This window comes from Calliphora vicina, chromosome 2 (genome assembly GCF_958450345.1).
Source record: "Calliphora vicina chromosome 2, idCalVici1.1, whole genome shotgun sequence".
NCBI lineage: Eukaryota > Metazoa > Arthropoda > Insecta > Diptera > Calliphoridae > Calliphora > Calliphora vicina.
The window spans coordinates 138,377,474-138,396,944 of record NC_088781.1 but is presented as its reverse complement, the minus strand read 5'-3'; the positions used below and the strand labels follow the sequence as shown (position 1 = coordinate 138,396,944).

General features: G+C 30.5%; 1 protein-coding gene across 2 annotated transcripts in view; it reads left to right on the top strand.

Annotated features, from left to right (window-relative positions):
* Nucleotides 1–17,690: 17,690 nt before the first annotated feature.
* The window catches only part of nrv3 (nervana 3), a 59,411-nt gene continuing 57,630 nt past the window's right edge, over nt 17,691–19,471 (top strand). The window contains exon 1 of one of the 2 annotated variants that reach the window (XM_065502149.1): nt 17,691–17,782. The gene's annotated coding sequence lies outside the window, so the exon portion shown is untranslated. Of the gene's footprint in view, nt 17,881–19,471 lie in introns of both variants that reach the window. The other variant, XM_065502150.1, reaches the window with a different exon arrangement.

The window sequence follows — 19,471 nt, the reverse complement described above, 5'->3', positions numbered from 1 at the left end:
TTTGGAAAATCTTTAATTTAAAAACTCAAAAATCTAAAATCTAATAACTTTTGTTATCACTCATAAACTCAAAATCTAAAATCCTTAATAACTTTGTAAATAAGCGTTTAATCGAGAAAAGAAGCGTGATCTGTGATCACTAATCTATTTTTCATATGAAAAAACTCAAAAATCTGAAATCCTTAATAACTTTGTAAATAAGCGTTTAATCGAGAAAAGAAGCGCGATTTGTGATCACTCATTTTTCTGATCAAAAATCGATTTTTCATATGAAAAAACTCAAAAATCTAAAATCCTTAATAACTTTGTAAATAAGCGTTTAATCGAGAAAACAAGCTCGATCTGTGATCACTAATTTTTCTGACCAAAAATCGATTTTTCATATGAAAAAACTCAAAAATCTAAAATCCTTAATAACTTTGTAAATAAGCGTTTAATCGAGAAAACAAGCTCGATCTGTGATCACTCATTTTTCTGATCAAAAATCGATTTTTCATATGAAAAAACTCAAAAATCTAAAATCCTTAATAACTTTGTAAATAAGCGTTTAATCGAGAAAACAAGCTCGATCTGTGATCACTCATTTTTCTGACAAAAAATCGATTTTTCATATGAAAAATCTCAAAAATCTAAAATCCTTAATATCTTGGTAAATAAGCGTTTAATCGAGAAAAGAAGCGCGATCTGTGATCACTCATTTTTCTGACCAAAAAACGATTTTTCATATAAAAAAATTCAAAAAAATCGATTTTTCATATGAAAAAACTCAAAAATCTAAAATCCTTAATATCTTGGTAAATAAGCGTTTAATCGAGAAAACAAGCTCGATCTGTGATCACTAATTTTTCTGACCAAAAATCGATTTTTCATATGAAAAAACTCAAAAATCTAAAATCCTTAGAGCCAGTTTTTGACTTCGTATTTAAATATGAATTATATTTAAGTTCTATTTAAATACGAAAATGAGTTTCTCAGTGCTTTTTTAAATGATACTTAAATGGCCGACGTTGGTCATTTAAATTCTATTTAAGTTTCATAAACTACCATATGTTTTTGACAGCTGACTTTTGTTGTTTGGTTTTTTTTCACTCTATTGTAGTAAAAAAAAAAACAAACAACAGCGTCTTGCTAAAAAAAGCGTCTTGCAAAAACTACAATTCCGATGCGGGGCAATTGGAGCTTCTTTTGTGCATTTTCCTACCAATAATTTTATTGTTTAATAAACTTTTATTTCTTATTGGGCAAAATGTATCAATTTTTGTTTTGGTTGAACAGCTGTTTTAAGCAAAACTATCGATAAATTTTTGATATTTAGTAGTGCTACCATACTTTTATCTTATTTAAATAAGACAAATTATGTAGCACTGAAAAACTCAAACTGTATTTAAATACAACTTAATTTTAAGTTAAAATTAACTAAATACGTATTTAAATAACAAGTCAAAAACTGGGCATTAATATCTTGGTAAATAAGCGTTTAATCGAGAAAACAAGCTCGATCTGTGATCACTAATTTTTCTGACCAAAAATCGATGTTTCATATGAAAAAATATATAAAATCCCTAACAACTTTGTAAATAAGCGTTTAATCGAGAAAACAAGCGCGATCTATGATCACTAATTTTTCTGATAAAAAACCGATTTTTCATATGAAAAAACTGAAAAATCTAAAATCATTAATATCTTGGTAAATAAGCGTTTAATCGAGAAAACAAGCTCGATCTGTGATCACTCATTTTTCTGACCAAAAATCGATTTTTCAATGAAGAAGCTCAAAAATATAAAAGCCTTAATATCTTGGTAAATAAGCGTTTAATCGAGAAAAGAAGCGCGATCTGTGATCACTCATTTTTCTGACCAAAAATCGATTTTTCATATGAAAAAACTCATAAATCTAAAATCCTTAATAACTTTGTAAATACGCGTTTAATCAAGAAAACAAGCTTGATCTGTGATCACTCATTTTTCTGACCAAAAATCTATTTTTCAATGAAAAAACTCAAAAATATAAAAGCCTTAATATCTTGGTAAATAAGCGTTTAATCGAGAAAAGAAGCGCGATCTGTGATCACTCATTTTTCTGACCAAAAATCGATTTTTCATATAAAAAAATTCAAAAAAATCGATTTTTCATATGAAAAAACTCAAAAATCTAAAATCCTTAACATCTTGGTAAATAAGCGTTTAATCGAGAAAACAAGCTCGATCTGTGATCACTCATTTTTCTGACCAAAAATCGATTTTTCATATGAAAAAGCACAAAAATCTAAAATCATTAATATCTTGGTAAATAAGTGTTTAATCGAGAAAACAAGCTCGATCACTGATCACTCATTTTTCTGACCAAAAATCGATTTTTCAATGAAGAAGCTCAAAAATATAAAAGCCTTAATATCTTGGTAAATAAGCGTTTAATCGAGAAAAGAAGCGCGATCTGTGATCACTCATTTTTCTGACCAAAAATCGATTTTTCATATGAAAAAACTCATAAATCTAAAATCCTTAATAACTTTGTAAATAAGCGTTTAATCGAGAAAACAAGTTCAATCTGTGATCACTCATTTTTCTGACCAAAAATCGATCTTTCATATGAAAAAACCCAAAAATCTAAAATCCTTAATAACTTTTTAAATAAGCGTTTAATCGAGAAAACAAGCTCGATCTGTGATCACTAATTTTTCTGACCAAAAATAGATTTTTCATATGAAAAAACTCAAATAGCTAAAATCCTTAATAACTTTGTAAATAAGCGTTTAATTGAGAAAACAAGCTCGATCTGTGATCACTAATTTTTCTGACCAAAAATCGATTTTTCATATGAAAAAACTCAAATAGCTAAAATCATTAATATCTTTGTAAATAAGCGTTTAATCGAGAAAACAAGATCGATCTGTGATCACTAATTTTTCTGATCAAAAATCGATTTTTCCTATGAAAAAAAAACTCATAAATCTAAAATCCTTAATAACTTTGAAAATAAGCGTTTAATCGAGAAAACAAGCACGATCTGTGATCACTCATTTTTCTGGCCAAAAATCGATTTTCCATATGAAAAAACTTAAAAATCTAAAATCCTTAATATCTTGGTAAATAAGCGTTTAATCGAGAAAAGAAGCACGATCTGTGATCACTCATTTTTCTGACCAAAAATCGATCTTTCATATGAAAAAACTCAAATATCTAAAATCCTTAATAACTTTGTAAATAAGCGTTTAATCGAGAAAACAAGCACGATCTGTGATCACTCATTTTTCTGACCAAAAATCGATTTTCCATATGAAAAAACTCAAAAATCTAAAATCCTTAATATCTTGGTAAATAAGCGTTTAATCGAGAAAACAAGCTCGATCTGTGATCACTCATTTTTCTGAACAAAAATCGATTTTTCATATGAAAAAACTCAAAAATCAAAAATCGATTTTTCACTGTGAAAAAACTCAAAAATCTAAAATCCTTAATATCTTGGTAAATAAGCGTTTAATCGAAAAAAGAAGCGCGATCTGTGATCACACATTTTTCTAACCAAAAATCGATTTTTCATATGAAAATACTCAAAAATCTAAATTCCTTAATAACAAAAATTCATTCATTACTAATTACATTCCACCCTTATTGAGGACTTTATGTGCTCTATAAAATAATTGAATCATATTGTACAATTATATTCCTGTAGTATTGTTTTTGTTAGGGTTCTATTAAAGACAATAGTCGTCCACAGGGAATGAATTGAGTTACAAAATATTCCACATACGTACAAGTAGCAGAAATTATGCTTTTGGTTCATAAATAGTAATTTGGGTTGGCTTTTCCTTAGCAGCTACAAAAAATACATTACAAATTAAAACAAGCCAGCCATTGTCATGATTTCAAAACAAACAAAAACAAAGCATACAACAAACATGTCTTTCAAAACGTTGAACTGTAATATTACAACATGTCAAACAAACAGAACCCTGATACTTGTACTTGCACAGACAGCAAAACAAGCACTACATGATCTAATACAAGAATCGTTTTAACTTTTCTTTTTTTTTTGTTGCCATTATTTCTCTCCAAACAATAGTCTGTAAACTAAAACTCTGATTGTTGTATGACAAAACGGAAAGGGCAAAGTGGAAGTTACGATTTTAAATAAAATGTAAGAGGTCTTAAGGATTGAAAGGAGTGGGGAAAGGATGAAGTGAAAATGTAGCCATAAAATGACCCACTTTATTATTTTGTGTAAGTTTGTGTGTCCTATGCATTGGATTGTATTAATATCCCAGCAATTAAGCAAGGAGTCAATGTATCCCTTACAGATATTTTGGATCATTTGACAGCAGATAGTAATCAATTGGTTACTTTATACATCCCATGTAATCTAGCGTAAAGTCAATTGTCACTTAAGTGTCTCTAAGTAATCTAGAGTGTAATCACTTTAAACGTTTATTTTGTTCTGCACTTTTTTGTTAGTAATTTTGTACAAATTGTGTTGATGTCATTCTCATACAGTTTTTTTTTTTATTTTTGCTTAAGTAAACTGACATCCCATGTAATCTAGCGTGAAGTCAATTGTCTCTTTAGTGTCTCTAAGTAACCTAAAGTGTAGTCACTTTAAAAAGTACTTATTTTACCCACCAGAAGTACTCTATTGAAGAGTGGTCGGAGGAAGTTTTGTTTACAAGCAATCGGTTATTGGATTGTTTTTTTTACAGACTATTTGAGGTCAATTAGCTTCCGTACATGTTAGAATAACTAGTTATGTAGCTGATCAAGTAACCATTTAGGTAGCTAGTAAGGTAATTGACTCTATGTAACCGTTATGTGAATCAAATGCATTGACTATTTTTGACCAGCTATCTGACAGTCTCATTGTAATCTAAAAAAGGTCAATTGACACCCTGCTTAGGACATGCACGTGTTAAAACAACTAGTCTCGTTACTACTTAAGTTGCCTAGTTGTCGCCCTAAGTGATAGGTAAAATCACTAGTTCAGGGCAGTAACCAAGAACTGCTGGGTAGTATGTGGTCTTACTGTATCGCTATGTGTTTGTAATAAGTACAAAAAGTTGTAAATGTTAAGCTTAAATATTGAGTAAAAAGCAAAAAATAAACACGAGTACATACATAAATCTATGACTATTTAGTCGAAATATTAAAACCCCTACTTAAACTACCCTACTTATAGCTCAGTTTTACATAAAAATATTTCAAAATTAAACATATTTAGCAGCGTTTTTTATTTTTATCAAAATCGTTGTCAAGATAAAAAATTATCAGGTATAGCCTCCTTTTATTACTCCCTGTCTATACCTGATAAATTTTTATCATGATAAACGTCAAAATCGTTGTCAAGATAAAAAACTATCAGGTATAGTCTTCATTTATTAGTATTATTGCTTCGTTATGACAAAATTGTTAGTGCTTTTGCTCAGACAACTTTGTCTTGACAACAAACGTCATTAATTGTTATGATAAATATTTGTCAAGTATAGACAGGGAGTTATTATTATTGCTTCGTTATGACAAAATTGTTAGTGCTTTTGCTTAGACAACATTGTCTTCACAACAAATGTCATTAATTGTTATGATAAATATTTGTCAAGTGTAGACAGGGGCTTATGACAATATGGCATAATATTTAGCAGTCAGTGTTGTATTAAATAAGTAGTAAATACTGGCAGAGTTGTATTTTTTGCACACATCCTGGAAGTAAACAAAGCAGTAATTGCTACAATAGTTGTTCTATTAAATGAATGTTGAAATTCATTCTTGATTTATTGTTCTATTTTTTATTGTTCCAATTAAATGTTACAAATCGTATAATTAATTAGATATACCTAACTTTTATTTCTAAAACAAAATAAATATGTAATTGTAGCTAAATATTTTTGCCACTACTAAAAGTCAATTGTTCTTTTCCGACACTACAGTTTAGTAAGTACTTGTAGTATGGAATTCTCTCTCGTACTGCTTGTTGGTAGAGTGTTAGTAGAGGTAGGTAGATAGGTGGTGGCATGTCAATGTTTAACGACCATATAATGTTGGACATGCATGCAACTCTAACAAATTAACTAAAAAGTAATAAATAGAAATAATCAAATCGATTTTAAAGAGGATTAGTAATAGAGTGTCTATAATGGAGGGAAATAATATGGAATTCTAGTAATTTCTAGCCAAATATGTACTTGCAATTTAGTTAGTAGAGCAATTAGGACAAGGTCAAATAAACTAATTTCAATACACATTTTTATATTGCTTATTGCTGTTGACGAATCTAAACCATACTAAAGGAATATTTCTGAGCATAAGGGAAAATAACTGAAAAATAAAGTGTTCACTCTATACTAGGTTTAACATTCGAATACAAATTATTCGAATAATCGTGGAAAAAATATATTTTATGACAAAAAATAGGTTATATAAACAGAAATATGGACAAAACGGAATGAAAGTTGACCTCTTCTAAATATAAAGAGTGAGTCAGAAAAAACATATACACACTATTCCAGCCAAAACTTATCCTTGCTTCAACAAATTATTATTATTTTTAAAAATATGTCAGATATTTTCTTTTTTAAATCATTAATTTTAAAAATTACATAAAAAAATATTTAAAACTTTTCAAAATAATCGAATATGGACTTTCAAAAAAATAGCAAAAAGATCTGAAGGTTTATCGTCACACTGTTTCCAAAGCCATTACACATTATAAGGAAGACTTGAACATTAAAAGGAAACATGGATCAGGCAGAAAAAAAGGTGTAACAGATATTGGTTAGGCAAAAGCAGTCGAACAATTCTTCCAAAGAGCACTGAACTTGTCTATCAAAAAGCAGCACATAAAGTAAAATGCTCTGATTCTTTTGTGCGCAGAGCCAAAGCTATTGCTGAGCTGAAATCGTATAATGTTCAGAAAGTTCCAGATCGCAATTCGGTAAAGAACTTAGAAGTAAAAGATTTTTACAAATTTAAGTCAAATTTTGTAAAAAAAATACACCAATTGTGTGATGGATGGTGAAACTTATGTACTGGCACTCTTTAGATCCTTAAGGAATGCAGTTTTAAGCGAAAATTAGTTTAATGAGAGCTCTAATAATTTTCCCCAAATATCAATGTTTATATGAAAATTGTAATTTTTTTTAGAGGAGTTCATATGTCCTTAACTAGTTTGAATAAATAAATTATGAAAATCTAAAAATTCAAACACAATTTTCACCTAGCATTTGGGAATAAAAGAAGGTATATACATATTTACACACTAAATATAAATTTAAGGCATGTATGGATAAGCTGTATGTACTTATAAATACAATTACAATGCAAACAGAGCCAACCATAGATAAAAACACATAGATAGGAAACTCTCCAGTCAAAGACCTAAATCAGTTGTCAAAAATCAAAGTAAAAAAAACTGTGTGAAAACAAAAACAACATTTGTAAGTGTGATTTTTTGTCGTAATTTGTTTTCTAGTTTCCGCTCTATGTTTTATTCTCTATGGAGCCAACCATAAAGAAATACACATAGAGCGGATACTGGAAAAACACTCAAAGAAAAAAATCACTCAAAATAATCACACATACGACGAGTGTTTTTCTTATTTGTGCATAGTTTATATAACTATTGGGTGTATGACTAGAGTTTGATTCTTTTGAACTAGAAAAATAAGTAAAAAAGAATATTATTTTACAAAATTGTTTAATTTTATTAAAAGAAAATGAAAAACAATACACAGAGAAAACATATTCGTGATAGCAACCGAATTTGTTGCCAATCGAATGATTTGGTTGCACACATAGAATTTTTCGATCCTATCAGCAAAAAGTCAGTTGATAAAGAAGAATTTCGGTTGAAGCAACCGAACATTTGTTCCCCATTCCAAAATTTAGTACCCACAACTGTAAAATTCGGTCACTAAGGTTGAATCATTCGATTGGCAACAAATTCGGTTGCTATCACGAATCAGTTTTCTCTGTGTACATTACAATTCAATTCTACTAACATAAAACAAACAAAAAATGTTGGATCAAATATTTGGAGATCATTTGTTACTATATAATTAAATATTAGCGATATTCATGATGTAGAGCATTCTCCGATTAATACTTGCTTCAAATAAAGCTAATTCCTGCTTAAAACGACTTTGAGCATTTGATTTTAAATCATTATCATCATCGCTTTGAACTGATGAGGGAACATTGCGGTCAAATAGGCGTATGTATGAACATTGTCTTTTTGTATTATAATTTAGCTTGTTATGTTGTGAAGTTATTAGGAAATTTACATAAGTCTCCTGTTATATTGTTTATTAACTTAACATTTTATTGCAAGATTTTTTGAGAAATCGTAGAATTTTTAGATAACAGCTGTTCATAAAGAGTGTTCATCATAGCAAAATGTCGGCTTAATGCTTCTACTGTATGGGGTTTAAAACCTCCACTAATATTTGGAAGAAGCCATTCATCAAACAGAGATGTTATATTTGAATGTATTAAAGTATTTTTAATTAATTTTAAATTTCCCGTTTTTCCCGGGAAAAATTTAAATTTTCCGGGAATTCCCGGGATTTCTCGGACCCCTAACCCTATGACTTAAAAATGCGGTATCTTATGAACGCGTTTTATGTTTATAATTACCTATGTGTCATTTTGAAGTGTGCATATCAGTCATTTTTTCTCACTTAGTTTTTGAACTTATGGGTAGATTATGGATGGCAACGGAACTTCAGTTGCGTTGCCAGAGGGCAATCACAAATTTTTGGTTGGCAATTTGGCAACAGAAAATTATAGCTGCCAATTGCCATCTTTAATACCATTTAAGCAACTGACAACGCAACTTTAGTTCGGTTGCCATCCATATTCGACCCAACAAAGTTTTAATTTTTGGCTACGAAAATGTCGAATTTTTTCCCAACAAAGCGTCATATGCGAGAAGTTTTGCTTTACTTCTTTAATTTGATAAAAAAAGTGCCGCTGAAGCACACCGATTACTCAACAAAGCTTATGGTGAATGTGATCCATCGGTTTCAACATGCGAGAGATTTGTTGTTTGGTTCAGAAGTGGGGATTTTGACACGGAAGACAAATATCGCACAGGATCAGCCAAAAAAATGTTTGAAGACCAAGAATTGGAGGTATTACCCCATGAAAATTGTTAACAAACTCAACAAGAGCTAGAAAAATCATTGGGAGCTACACAATCAGCAATTTCAAAACACAGCAGGATGCATCCAAAAGCAGGAAAATTCAGACATACAAAAACGATTTTGTATGTCTGAAATGCTGATTCAATGCTATAAAAAAAATCAGTTTTGCACCGAATCATTACTTGCAATGATAAATGGATCCATTGCGATAACCCGAAGCGTAAGAGATCGTACGTGAAGCCCGACCAACTAGGCGAATCGACACCAAAGCCAAATATCCATGGTGCTAAGCTAATACTCTATATTTGGTGGGACCAAACGGGCCGTATCTAGTATGAGCTGCTAAAATCCGGCCAGACAATCATAAGGAACCTGTACCGAACACAACTGATTCGTTTGAAGCCGAAATTGGCCGAATAACGCGGCCAACTGCGAAACCGTAAAATTCCCTCATGAACGCGAGACCACATGTTGCAATAACTGTTAAAAACTATTTAGAAAGACGTGTTTTGATTGCGTGCCAAAAGAACTGCTCATCTTTTAAAGACAAGAACGAATCAAGCCAATTTCGAATACTCTGCTCCAAAGTGAAGCGTATCCCAGAGAGAACATTCTGCATCGATCGAAGCAAATAGTAGTCGGACGGGGCAAGGTCTGGACTATGCCCTTGGACTAGACCTTGCCCCGTCCGACTACTATCTGCAACTACGAACTGCAAGCGTCACAGAGATATTTTTTTCATTAATTTGAATTATGAATGATAAATTAAATTTATTTCTCTGAAATATGTTTGGTTTTGAAAAGAATTAAAAACTATTTAGAATGAAGTGGTTAGAAAGTTTTACCTCACCCACTTTAGAGTACAGACCTTGCCCCGTCCAACTACTATTTGTTTCGATCATTGTAGAACGCTCTCTCTGGTATACGCTTCACTTTGGAATAGAGTATTGGCTTTAATCGTTCGTTCTTGACCTCAAAAGATGAACAGTTCTTTTGGCTCGGAATCGATATGTTGCCCCGTCCGACTACTAATTGTTTCGATCGAAGCAGAACGCCTTCTCTGAGATACGCTTCAGCTAGGAACAGAGTATTGGCTTGATTTGTTCTTGGCCTTAAAAGATGAGCAGTTCTTTTGACTCGAAATCCATATGTTGCCAGAAAGATGGAAAAGGTCATAGCTAATAATGGCCAATACTTTGAATTATTTCCAATTGCAGAAATGTTTCAAAATAAAAGCTAAAAATTTGAAAAAAAAATCCATCATTTTTATGTCATATGCATTCTCGCCACTTAGATTTTTGACAACTGAGTTAGGTTTTTGACAGCAGAGTTTCCGCTCTATGTATATTGCTCTAATGGAGGCAACACACTCTAAAGGTTTGAATTGTGGCGATGAACTACAAACTGCAAGCGTCACAGAGAAATTTTCATTAATTTGAATTATGGATGATAAATTAAATTTATTTCTCTGAATTATGTTTTGTTTTGAAAAGAATTAAAAACTATTTAGAATGAAGTGGTTAGAAAGTTTTACCTCACCCACTTTAGAGTACAGACCTTGCCCCGTCCAACTACTATTTGTTTCGATCATTGTAGAACGCTCTCTCTGGGATACGCTTCACTTTGGAATAGAGTTCTTGACCTCAAAAGATGAGCAGTTCTTTTGGCTCGGAATCGATATGTTGCCTCGTCCGACTACTTATTGTTTCGATCGAAGCAGAACGCCTTCTCTGAGATACGCTTCAGTTTGGAACAGAGTATTGGCTTGATTCGTTCTTGGCCTCAAAAGATGATCAGTTCTTTTGACTCGAAATCCATATGTTGCCAGAAAGATGGGAAAAGGTCATAGCTAATAATGGCCAATACTTTGAATTATTTCCTATTGTATAAAAGCTAACAATGTTAAAAAAAAATCCCTCATTTTTATGTCATAAACCCAATAATGCATTCTCACCACTTAGAGTTTTGACAACTGAGTTAGGTTTTTGACAGCAAGGCAACACACTGTAAAGGTTAGAAGGAGGCAAAAGGAGATTTTATTTATTTTGAATTATGTTTTGTTTTTAAGGAATTAAAAGCGATTTTCGATTCTTAAATAGTTTAGTGGTCCTTCCAACTAAAAAAACAACATTTCCTAAATGTTTTGCCACAAACGACAATGGCGTTGACAAACAAAAAATTACACAAAATTTTCCTCATTTATTTGCTGTAATTTTGGGGCAAAACAATGAACATGAAGACAATTCACTTTTTTTTTTCATTATTTGTAGTCAGTTACAACAATATTGTGTGTCATGAAACGTCCTTCAGCCTAAAGGGATTACTTAACTTAAAGAATATAATAGAAACGGAGGAGAAAAACATGTATGTACGCGAATTTATATACAATGGACAATAATGGTGGAGGAATGGATACACAAAAGGACACTTAATATTGTACTCATAGTCGTACCGTACATATGTATGTACATCTATAGTTTGGAGGCTTAACCACAAACGCACTTAAAAAACTAATTGTACACTTTTTTATATGTGATTTGTTTTGTTGTTGAGTTTTTTTTTTTGCTTTCTTTCTTTGGCGGAATAGAGGGCCAGGGGAATATCGTTTTGGTTTTGGTTAATAAAATTGCCAGAACGTGATTTCTAACCATATGTGTTAATCCTGTCACAAACAAGCAGCAACCCAGCAGCAAGGCAGGGTGGACTGTCAGCCTCAGCTGCCAGAGATACGAAAATATGTGGTATAAAAATATTGTTTGAATTGTTGAAAACTATAGAAAAATGTGTAATATTTGGGGCGGCTGGGGGGTCTACATGAGAGTATGGGGGTGTTGTATAACAAAACTCTTAGGTAACAGCTGAGAAATGACGTAAGACTTGAAGGGGTAGTTAATAAAAGTTATAATTTTCCACAAAATACAAAAAAAATGAAAAAAATTAGCACAGTATTAATATTACAGAGAGAAATTATGATTTCTAAAGACAAATACAGAGAGCGAGAGAGTAAAAGAGTAAAAGAGGGGGAGTGTTACTTATAAAATGAGTTCAATAGTTATAAAAAGAATTTAGAGACAATTTTGGGGGTATAAAATTGTATAAGTACAAAGTAGAGAACATATAAAAATAAATCACGTGGTTACACAACAAGGGAAAATTATTATTGGAAAATTCTGAAGCCTAGTTCACTCTCAATTGCAAACAAATTATTTAAATAAATAATTTTTTTTTTAATCACACACAGATTTAATTAATAACATTTTTTTGTTTATAAAAATTTAATTTATTTATATTTTTCTAATATTTTCCTAATTTCGCTATAACACTCTTTTACTCTCTCTCCCTCTCCCTCTCTCTCTCTTTCTCTAGCCGTGTGATTTCCTTTTTCCTGTCTTACTTTTGGTTTTTCTTCTCCTGTATTAAATAATATTTAATCAATATATTATTATATAGAAATTTACTTATATAGAATTTTCCTTCTCTATTCTTTCATGCCTTCAAATTTATTCTGTTATTTTTGTATGCCTTCATTCGTTTTGCTTTTGCAATGAACCTGCGCTTTTGATCCTGTGCACCTAGAAAAAATTCCTTTATGTTCAAGTATGTTAGTAAGTATTTTAGTTTTTTTTTTTTTTTGTTACGTCTTCCTTTTCATAAGCACTTAATCCAAAGGGCGAGTTTACTGTCATTTTGTTGGTTTTTCCTGTACCCTAAGGGTGTTGTTGTGTTTTTAGTATTTAATGGTAGTTTTAGTACTTTACACTACTTACAATAAAATGAGTGTAAAGTGACAAGTTGGAAGAAAGAGAGAGAGAGTGTTTGAAATAAAGTTATAAGCTTTATTTTGAAATGATTTTAAAAAAGAAATACTGACTGCTTGTATGTAATTGTAAATAAAAGGAAAGTTCAAGAATTTGGAAAAAAAACTAAAAAATGTAATAGATTATAGTCTTAGGGTTAAATTAAATGAATTAGAATTTCAGTTAGATTCTAGTCAGGACCTTAATGACACCGCACAGCGGTTTAGAAACTTTTTATTTTGTAAATAATTCGCTAGCTTATGAACGATAGGAGATACATATCTTAACGAAATTTAAAACAGTCAGAGTTTTTGAGTTGATTTTGGATGTTTTAATAAGATAAGACTTACGAAAGGGTTAACTGTCAAATGAACTGTCATACTTCGCTTACTTTTTGACATTTATGATCAGTATACTCTGACAAATCAACATGAATAGATTAACGCTTGAACAATGTTACCAAATTATCCAAATTTACTATGAAAATCAGTCATCGATTCGCGCCACATACATAATCGTCCATCTGAGCAAGCCATCCGTTGAACTGTGCATAGATTTCATTCCACTTACTCTCTAAATGATACAATGAAGAGAATATCGCCACTGTAAACGAAAGTGAGGAAGAAGATCTAAATTTATCGATTTGTCGTCGGTCGTAGGAATTGCCGCTCTGTCCATCCAGTATGTGGAACATTTTGCTTAAAGATCTTGGCCTACACACATATAAGAAACCATCATATGTGTCGTTCTTTCTCCCCGATTAGGCTTTAGAGCAGTTGGAAACTGACCCGATGTTTTATTGCAAAATTGTGTTCAGCGACGAGGCTTATTTTTGGTTTAACGAGTTTGTTAATAAACAAAATTGCCCCAAATGAAGTGAGTTCAATTCACAATAGTCCCTACAGACTCCATTACATCCAGAAAAATGTACCGTTTATTGCGGTTTATACGATGGTGGCATTATCGGATCTTATTTCTTAAAAAATAAAGCCGGAGCTCACGTTACGGTCAATGGAGATCGTTACCGCACCATGATCAATGATTTTTATGTTTGAAAATATGGATGACATTGATTCGGGCATGATGTGGTTTCAACAGAATGGCGCTACTGCTCCCTCTTCCATCCTATTCTCCGGATTTATACCTTTCTTGTTTTCAAACCTGAAGAAATGTCTCGGCGGAAAGCGATTTGAATTCAACGATGAATCATGTAATACAAATCATATTGTATGTGAAATTTCATTAAGATATTTCCAATCGTTCACGAATTACCGAAGTATTTACAAAATAATAAGTTTCTAAACTACTGCTCGCCATGGAGATGTCTTCGCCAAATATTCCAAATGAAATTGAGAAATTCGATTTGAATTAAAAACAAGTAAGAGAGCTATATTCGGCTGTACCAAATCGTATATACCCTTCACCAAATTATACTTCAAAATAAAAATTTTAAATATTTTTAGCTAAACAAAAAATTTTTTCGAATTGTTTTTTAAAATTTTTTTTTTAATATTTAGAGCAAAAACTTTTAGTAAAAAAAAATTCGGGTTAAAAAATATATTAATGACTTTGTACCAGATATAGGTCAAAATTAGGTTAAAAATCGAGGTTGTGCTGGGTTTTTCCTTATATCTCAGCCATTTTCCGATTTTCTCGATTTTAAATAGCAACCGAGCCGGAAGAATTCCGGATAGATGTGAATCGGGTATGTAAGTTATTTGGGGCCTTCGGAAAGTTGATTTCAACAGACAGACAGACGGACATGGCTTAATCAACTCCGCTATCTATAAGGATCCAGAATATAAATACTAGGGTCGGAAAATTATATTGTGGAAATTACAAACGGAATGAAAAACTTAGATATAATACCCTTTTCACGAAGGTGAATGGTATAATCAAAATTCGAATTCCAAATGAAATTTAGAATTTTCATTTTGAATTGAGAAAAATTCAAATGAAATTGAGAATTTCAATCATAGAGCGGAAACTAGAAAAAAACTCAAACAAAAAAATTTCTCAAACAAGTTATACATACGAGTGTGGTTTTTGTTTTCCCATAGTTTTTTTTTAATAATGTATTCTCACCACTTAGGTTTTTGACAACTGAGTTAGGTCTTTGACAGAAGAGTTTCCGCTCTATGACGTTTGGTATATTCATCCTTGACTTCACAATACTTTTGATTTTGGACACTGTTAAGCTGAAAAGCTGGGTGAATGGGGAAAGGGCTGGATAAATTGGAAGGTTGTGCAAACTCTCTGAGCCGAAATAAAATCGTTTAGATTTTGTACTCAGAATAATTTAGCAAACAATATGAAAAAAAAAGGAATGAATGAAACCAAAGGATTAGGAATTTTCTTTAATTATTTATTAAATTATTTGGAATATGGATTCTTACCAATAAGGAACAATAGGCTGAGGATAGCGATGTACACAGATTAAAGTTAGATTTGTATCTCTCCAAAAAAGAAGTATTTACGACTCTTTACGATTGATTTAGTACTTAATGACAAGTGGAAGTATACTGCAACACATAGCATTCTGCATTAATAAATATTTGGGGAAAATAGGAGTTGCAGGGGAAATGAGAAAAATCGCAAAGTGTTGTTTTTGGCGTAAACAGATACAATTATTTCAATAGGATTAAAGCTGGAGGTCCAAAAAAGTAGAATCAATGTATTTGTACAAAAAGTACAAAAGCGTAGAATGCCTTGACGCATAAAATGCTTAAAGTAGATATACTTTCTTATAAGCGTCACAAGCGGCGCACGAACATGTCAGCTGATTTTGACAATTTATATTCTTTTTTTAATGTGTATTTTTTAATTTTAATAAATTAAAACAAGTTTAATGGTGAACAAATAAATAAAAGCTGCAGAAAACGCGAAGTTTTTTTAATAATAAAACAAAAAATTTACGCTTAAAAAGCATTGCATGTAACTTGAAGCGTAGAATGCGAAGTATGTTTGTGAATAGGGATTCAATATTGCTGGAGAGTGGTCGAATATTTCACGTAGACGTCTGTCGTAAGGGGCAGATAACTGATTGCACAACTCTTGACATCTATCAAGAACACGGTTGACCCATTCGTTTGCGCTTTCGACAGTGAGCGAAGCTCTGCGAATATCCATTTGAATAATGCCTGCGGTACCAATTGCATCTATCAGGTGGATGTTTCTTAATTATATACTTTATGGAATTAATTGATTGTTTTCAATTTAAAATAATTTATATAATTGGGGTATTCACACTGTCTACTATTTAGTCATATTGTCATAATATCCTAATATATTATGATGGTTCAACCAAATTTTTGTTGTGTTTCAAACAAAAAAGTTATAAACTAATAAGACTATTTGAACTATGTTTATTGTTTTGTCATAAAATAATACTTTTTGTTTGTTTAAAACACAACAACAACTATTATAATATATTAGGACATTATGACAATATGACTAATAGCAGACCGTTTGAATACCCCAAATGTTTCTCCATGGCAGAATCAACCAGGTACAATTATTAGAAAGTATGTTCTCAGTTATAATTTCCCTAAAATGTCAAGCAAAAGAAAATTAAAAATATCAAAATGGGAATGTCTATGAAAAAAAAAAATTAAATTCAAATTTTGTTGAAAAAATTAAATTTTAAAAGTTTATCTGTGAAAAAATTATATTTTACGAAATAAAAATGTAAAAAATTAAAGTTTAACGCTAAAAATTGCGAAAAACGCGCATAAATCAAATTAAAATATAAAGTTTTAACATACATAGCATAGGGTAACATAGAGACGAGACGTAATGGTCAAAAACCTAACTCTTGCAACAACAAAATACATGCTGTCAATGTATTTTGTTTTTGTATGAGACATATGATTTGTTGCATGATACAACAACATAAGGTACACCCAGTAGAAAATAAATTCTCAATTATACAATTCTTGTAACGTCAAACAAAAGAAAATATAAACAAATATGAAAAAAATCAAAATCAAAGTTTGACGTTATAGGGCTAAATATTGAAAACTCTCCCTTCTACAATTATTGTATCATGATTATTGTATCATGATGTCTCGTCTCTATGTATAATTCTCTATGATACATAGTTTGACGTTGTAGGGGTAAATATTGACAACTCTCCCTAATAATTGTACCTGGTTGATTCTGCCATGAAGTTTCTCAATTTTCTAAATTTAAATTAGAAATTTTCTAAATTTAAAATAGAATTTTCTCAATTTAAAATGGAAATTCACAATTTCACTTCGAATTTTCTCAATTTCAATTTTAAATTCTCAATTTTATATGGAATTTTCTCAATTTCAAAGAAACTATTTTAATACATAGCCTGTCACCAAAACTAATTTCGACATATTCGCAATATTCTACTAATCTGAGTAAAGAAACATTAATTAATTTATTTCCAAAAACAATTTTCAAATTTAAATCTTTACAACGGCTGTCACTGACACTTTAAGCTTTCACAATACTAATTAAGCTTTTTTATAAGTTATTGAACAAAACAAAAACAACCCTAAAATTTTAATACAAAAAAAGCTCTCTATTGTGTCTCTTGCTCTCAATGTGTACTAATCAAATACCAATAAGTGATGTACTAAACGACTTACACATGCATACACACTCTAGCGTTTCCAGTAGAAAAGAAGCTATTTTAGAACATAAATCAAGACCCCTGTACCACCCCTCCGCCCCATGGAAAAAGAATACTACTACTACACAATGAAAAAAAGCACACAGTTATAAGTTATTCGAATACCACTAAACAAATTTTGAACACACAAAAATAAACTTCTCTTTCAGTTGCAGTAAAGACACTATCATTGGCGTTTCAACTCTGGACGACATACGGTAGAATTTTGAATACGGATTAAAAACCCAATAGAACAAAAATTATATATATACAGAAGATATAGTGCAAAAGAAAAGAATATATTCAATAAAAAAAAGTACATACACATATAACTAGTGAAAAAATATATACATCACTTTAATAAAATTGTGTATATTTTAGTTATTAGAGACAATAAAAGGATTTTTTTTTTTTTAAAAACAAAGACTTTTTAAAGGTTAAAAATTTAACAAAAAAACAAAAGTTATAATAAAAATAATGACTGGCAATATGTATTAAGTGAAAATATTTGTTAACAGTGTTGGGAGTAATGAGAAGAAAAAAAATATCCTTGTAACACTTATATACATACTAAAATTCGATTTTTTCCCTTATGTATAAGGAAAAGATAAAACTGAAACAATTTTCAAAAGACTTTAATAAAATTTAAAATGAATTCAAAATTAAAAGAACTTTTAAATTTTGAAGAAAAAAAAAAGACTTTTTTAAGAAATAAAAACTGAAAAAGACATAAAGAATAAATGAAATATTGTGTAACAATTTTACTTATGTACATTATTAAAGGAAAAATCAATATAGGAGAGAAATATTAAAAGAGGAACAATAAAAAAAACCCGTTTGAATTTCAAATTTCCATAAAAGTATAGATAAACAAATATGGTTAAACAATTCAAGGAAAATCAATTCAAAAGAAAAATTTACTTTTTTTTAAACTTTGCTTAATTAAAAGTGATTTTGTAACAATTCTTTTTCCATTACTACAGACAATTTATGTAAATTTTTTTCATTAATTCATCCTGTTTTGTATGTAATAGTACAAAAAGAGATACTCAGAGAGAGAGTACAAAAAAGAGACAAGAAATTAAAGCAAAAGAGAGTGATTAAAATTACCAATACATTTATGTGTTTTCGTATGTATGCGTACAAGGACTTTTTTCCCTGATGCAAAAATCTAACTGTTCTTTTAATAAACGGTGGTTTTTCTATCACAATTCCTTTAATTTTATGCTTTTATCACACAATTTCTTTTGTGTTTAAGGTTTTCTATATACAGTAAAGCTCTCTTGTTCTCTTGCGCTCACTCACTCTCTTTTCATGTTTCCTTTTAATGCGCATTCCCTTATATTTAAGAAGCTCTTTTCAAAAGGACTAAAGTTATGCTTTAGTTCTTTCTTTTTTTTTTTTTTGTTTTTTGTACCATTTTTCCAGTATTAGAAAAGTGTTATAATCGCTGTGAAAAGAAGAAAAGACAAACAAAAAAAAAAAAAAAACGCCAAAGTGGAGTGTATAAATTACGTTTAATATGTGTCAGTAGGATAAATTTGTGTGTGCGTGCGGTGCTGTGGTGCTGCTGCTGTTTTACGAAAAAGTGGAGTAATGTTTGCATTTAATTGTACAAAAAAAGAAAAAAAAACCTGAAAAGACTTTTTTGCTAGTGAAAAAAAGAAGGAAGAACGAAAAAAATTACCACAGTATGTGTCTTTTGTTTTTCTTTTGTGGACTTAAATTTGACTGTGAAACATTGCCTTAGTAACACATACGGCTTTATAATAAGTGCATTTTTAAGGAGGTTAAATTTTTAAGAAGGTGTTAACTTCTATATTATAGATTTAAGGCTTCTAAGTACTTTCCCAAAGCATAAATGTTTTATGTAATTATTTTTCATAAACTGAAATTTTTGTAAAAGA